Genomic DNA, 6,000 nt, shown 5'->3' with positions numbered 1-6,000 from the left:
AGGAAAAAAATCAAGGTCTTTGAAGTGTTTGTTTTGGTTTGATTTATTATTGTCACAGGTATTAACATACAGTGAAAAATATTGTTTCTTGCACATTGTATAGACAAAGCATACCGTTCACTGAGAAGGAAATAAGAGAGTGCAGAATGTAGTGTTACAGTCATAGCTGGGGTGTAGAGAAAGATCAACTTAATACGAGGCAGGTCCATTCAAAAGTCTGACAGCAGCAGGGAAGAAGGTGTTCTTGAGTCAGTTGGTACATGACCTCATTCCTTGACAGTTCCCATACAGTGGAGCGCAGTCTATCGAAAGCAGAACTTGTCTTTACTATCCTTGCAAAGGCAAGTTCTGCTTTCAGTAGACAGTGCTCCACTATATGGGAATGTTGAGGAATCAGCCCAGCAACAAAATTGAACAGTGCCACGGTACTCACTACCCTCCTGTATGTCTGTGAAACGAGGACTGTGTATTGAAGGCATGCAAGACAGCTCAATCATTTCCACATGAGTTGTCTTCGCAGAATATTACACATCAGATGACAAGACAAAGCACCAGACACTGAAGTTCTCTCCAGAGCAAGTCTATCATCAGTCCACACACTGCTGATGAGAGCGCAGACCCGGTGGGCAGGTCATGTCATCCGTATGTCAGACAAGGGCATACCTAAGCAGTTCCTTTTTGGGGAACTCTCTGCTGGAAGATGCTTGCATGGAGGGCAGAAGAAATGTTACAAAGACACACTCAAGGCCTCCCTGAAGTCGCTTGACATTGACACGACCACGTGGGAAACGCTAGCACAAAACCGCCCTACCTGGCGCTGCCTCATCCACAAAGACTGTCAAGCTTACAAAGCAAGATGCATTGCTGAAGCCCAACTTAAATGCGAGCTGTGCAAGTCCAGAGCCACCAGTGCAACAACTACAGTAAGTCTGTCCAATATGTGCCAGGACATTTCGTGCCCGAATTGGTCCTGATCAGTCATCTTTGGACACACCCCATTCAGCCTCAAAATGACTAATGGTATCGAGGTCCTCATTGACAACGATGGAACAACAACAACATGACCTCAGACTTGAGTATCTTTTTCCTGATGGAAGGAGGTGGAAAGAGAACGTCCTGGGTCCTTAATTATGCTGGCTTGCTTTGCCAAGGCAGCGGGAAGTGTAGACAGAGTGGTAGACAGAGTGTAGACAGGCTGGTGCATGTTTAAAACCTGCAGAGCATAAGACAAATGAAGAAGTGCTTGAAATGACAAGAGCAGAAAGGACTGCAAAAAGTGATGTCAATGTTGGTATTTCAGCCAATTGATCAGAGGTGAAAAGTTCCAGAGATCGCTCCTGGAGGCCAAAGCGGAGGACAGCAGGGAGAGGGGTCAGCCTAGGCAGAGTTGGGTGATGGAATTGCAGAGCGGTTGTAGCCCTACAGTGGATTGAACATAGAACATAGAAAAACTACAGCACAAACAGGCCCTCTGTTGCGCCGATAACATCTCTACCTACTAGGCTTACCTATAACCCTCAATCCTACTAAATCCCATGTACTCATCCAGAAGTCTCTTAAAAGACCCTATCGAATTTGCCTCCACCACCACCGACGGCAGCCGATTCCACTCACCCACCCTCTGAGTGAAAAACTTACCCCTGACATCTCCTCTGTACCTACTCCCTAGCTTCCTAAACCTGTGTCCTCTTCTGGCAGCCATTCCAACCCTGGGAAAAAGCCTCTGAGAATCCACCCGATCTATACCTCGGATGTGTGAGGGTGGTGTAAGATAAACAGTTGCGGGTGACGGTAAGGATAGCTACAAAGAGGACAAGAGAGGAAAAGGGAGATAGGTTTTGGTACAAATGAAGCTTTTTGCAGGCAGTTTTAGGAATCAACAAACAAACAGAGGAACAGGAAGCAACCATTCGGCCCCTCAATACTGTTCTGTCATTAGATCACGGTAAATCTGTATCCTAATTACTTGCACCGTTGCCTAACAAAAATCTGTCAATCTCAGCTGTGAAGGTTTTAGCTGACCCCCCCCCAGTCTCAGATGGGGACAGAGAGTTCCAGATTTCCAATACCCTTTGTACTCAGAGGTGTTTCCAGCCACCAGCCCCCAAATGGCCTGGCTGTTAAAGTTACGGCTGCAATTTTAAGATTGCGCCGCCTTGTCCTGGGGTCCCCCAACCGCAGGAGATAGTTTAGCGTTATCACAGGGACTCATTTTGCTCACCTCAATCTGAATGAAGGCGGGGCTTCGGCAGCTTTTGAACCAATTGCAGGAGCTCCACTCAAAAATAGATGCACTTTGACAGCGTCCTCGATTGCCATCTGTTCTTTGATGTCCGGCTATTTATCTCATGCTTGTTGAGAGATAACAACAGTGCTGCACCATGTGGAACAAAGGCTGCTATCAGCTTTATGGGAGCCCTGAGGTTATATTAGACTGTTTGATCCAGCCCTGCGGGGAAACTGGGAAATTCGCTTCCTGAGATTTCTCGTTCCTGAGCTTAGCAATGGAGCTAAGTGAACAAGGAAGATCCCAGGACGATGATCTCCCAGTAACTGCACTACAAATTCACTGCTGGATACAAACAGTGCTTGTTAAATAGCTGGTTCCTAAAGGCTTCTGATGAGCCGCTTATAGCACCCGACTGGCACAGTGTCAAACCTCAGCTGGAATATCTACAATTTTATTGTTCAGCTGATAACATATTTGTATATGATTAAAGTGATCTTTTAATAACCTGGTTAGAGTACAGTAGTAAGTATAGATTTATGATGCTTCAGACTTTCCTAGTGAGACAGAGGGAGAATGACTTACTCATCAGGGACATTGGGAAAAAAAATAATGTGGCGAATTTTAACCATGGGGATGTTCCAACACTTAACAACCAATGAATTGTACTGCTGAAGCGCACTCCACTTCAGAGAAAGAAAGCTGATCTGGTCCAGCTGAGGTGTGGTTCAACCCCTTGCTGACTCCTAGCTCCCCTCAGAAGGGGGGAGAAGCGATGGCCTGGTGGTATTATCGCTAGAAACTCGGCTAACGTTCTGGAGACCCAGGTTCGAATCCTATCACAGCAGAAGGTGGTATCTGCATTCAATAAAAAAAAATCTGGAATTAAGAATCTATTGATGACCATGAAATGATTGTTGGAAAAACCCATCTGATTTCCTAATGCCCTTTAGGGAAGGGAATCTGTCATCCTTACCTGGTCTGGCCTACGTATGATTCTAGAGCCATAGCAATGTGGTTGACTCTCAGCTGCCTCTAAGGGCAACTAGGGATGGGCAATAAATGCTGCCTAGCCAGCAATGCCTATGTCCCATAAGCTATTCCATTGCATCAAACCTGTACCCGCCATTTCTTAATGCCCATCACTGTTAGCAGCAGTTTCCCAAGGCAATTAGGGGAGGGAAATAAATTTTGTCCTTGCCAACTATGCTCACATTCAAACAATTAACGCCAAAAGTTAAAGCAGAGAGCTCAGGTGGCCAACCATGGCTATTTTTACATAGATTCTCTATCCCAGCCTTTCTCCTGGGGGCATCCACTTCCACAAAGTAAAGCAAGCAAACACACAAGTCATTCCAGCCTTGATCTGAACGCAACAGCAGTTCCATGTTGCAGAGGCAGTCCTGAATTGCTTGAACTTTCAGCATCATTTTGGTGCAGAGGTACACCCATAGATAACCCTTGAACCATGAATAATATGCCACAATATGACAAGAAAAGCCAATAATGTCATAAAGCAGTGTCAACATTCTGTTGAGTGTGAATGTAAAGCCACTCGATGTGTTACTCAGCCTCATATATAACCATAAATCACATGAATCCCTTGATTAGATTCCAGCCTGTAACTCACACCCAGGTATCTGTTATTCCAGGTACAAATCATCGAAACCCTTTGACTAGATTCCAATCTGTGACTTACTCCCAGGTATCCATTGTTCTTTCCAAACTATCGAACGCCTGATTCGATTCCAGTCCATATCTCATTCCCAGTTATCCAAAATTCTATAAATAAACAACACAAACCCTTCAATTAGATCCAGTCTGAAACTCGCTCCCAGGTATCCATTATTCTATACAAATCATGTGAAGCCCTCAATTAGATTCCAACACCTGATTCACTCTGAGGTATCTATTATTCTATATACAAGCCATTCATTCTGATTAGATTCCTGTCTGTAACTCATTCCTGGGTATCCATTATTCTATATATAAACCACCCCGAATGGGTGGCATAGTACCACAATGGTTAGCACTGCAGCTTCACAGCTCCAGGGTCCTGGGTTCGAGTCCTGGCTCGGGTCACTGTCTGTGTGGAGTTTGCACATTCTCCTCGTGTCTGCGTGGGTTTCCTCCAGGTACTTTGGTTTCCTCCCACAGTCCAAAGATGTGCGGGTTGGGTTGATTGGCCATGCTAAGAAGTTGTCCCTTAGTGTCCAGGGATAGAGGGATTAGTGGGTATAATATGTAGGGGTATGGGGATATGGGGGTGGGGCCTGGGTGGGACTGTGCTCAGTGCAGACACAATGGGCTGAAGGGCCTCTTTCTGCACTGTAGGGTTCTGTGATTCTGTAGGGTTCCTCGATTCGATTCCAGTCTGTATCTCACTCCCAGGTATCCATTATTCAATACCTGTTGATGTAGACAAACTGTGAAGTGCTTGCGTAATGCGAAATGTAACAAATCCTGATACTGCCGCCAAATATGATTTCTGTTTCACATAATAATCATGGGAGTCAGGAGTTCAATGTCATTCACCACCCCTGAGGACAGACAAATGAAACAACAGAGATTTATAAAAGTAAATTTGATGTACGATACAGATGTTACTGTCAAACCTTTGATTTCTTTCTCTTTTGTAACATTCCAGAATGTGTCTCAGTCCATTTATGAACTATCTGATTGGATTACAGGCTCAGAATGCCACTGTAGAGCAGAACCTCTCGAGTGGGTTGCAGCTGGTAATGTACTTAATGGTATCTATTATGCTTTAGCTAATATCAGTTCCAAGAACCTAAGTTACCGGCACTGTTGAGAGGGAAATAGGAGCTGTGGACTGTTTTGCTGTCCAAGCGTAAGAAATGGCAATGTACCATGCTGCCATTCTGATTGAAAACATGTGTCACTTTACTCCTTCCGTATCCCGTGTTGTAAGCATGTCGGAAGCATGATTTCCAGGCTGGCTGTTTCACTGCTGGATCACCCGAGCATTTATAGTGGCTGGGTTCCAGCTCAGAGTGGCTGTGGAGCCCAGGATGGTCCTCTGGTGAATTTCTCTTCCTACTTCTGCAGTCAGTAATTCACGCATCGTCGCAGTCACAGTACGACTGGTTTCACCCATCGAACAGCAGCCCACAGCCAAAGATAACTGTTTGAAGGAGGACTTGGCTTTTATATTGAGCCTGACTCGGAATGTTTCACGCCCTTTTTCGAAGCACTTCTTTGAAGTGTAGCCGCGTGTCGGTAACGCTGCAAACCTCACAGCTAATTTGCGCATGGCAAGATCCCACAAACAGCAGTGAGTTCATGACCAGATCATAGCATCGTAGGGGATCATGTTAACTTAGCTCCCCAGGTGGAGACCCCACGGGTGTGTGTGTGTGTGTGTGTGTGGAAAACCGGTTTTCCACCCTGCACAACACCTATATGGTGTACAATCGTTCAAACCCACTGAAGAGTTAAAATCATACCATGCAGACGGAGGCCATTCAGCCCATTGTGTCTATGCTGGCTCATTGGGAGATCTATCCAATTTGCCCCATCGCCCTCCTTATCCCCCATAACTTTGCAACCATTTCCTTTTCAAGTCTTTATCCAATGGGCAATAAATGCTGGCCTCGCCACTCTCCACTTCCCTGTGCCTCAGGAAAAGCAGCCAGCATAATCAACGACCCCACGCACCACGGACATTGTCTCTTCCACCTTCTCCCTTGCCAGAAACACCCACATCGCAGAAAATAATTTTTTTAAACACTCCTTGTTGAAAGTTACAATTA

This window comes from Carcharhinus amblyrhynchos, chromosome 12 (genome assembly GCF_965287045.1).
Source record: "Carcharhinus amblyrhynchos chromosome 12, sCarAmb.v2.hapA, whole genome shotgun sequence".
NCBI lineage: Eukaryota > Metazoa > Chordata > Chondrichthyes > Carcharhiniformes > Carcharhinidae > Carcharhinus > Carcharhinus amblyrhynchos.
Note: the sequence above shows the minus strand (reverse complement) of the source record.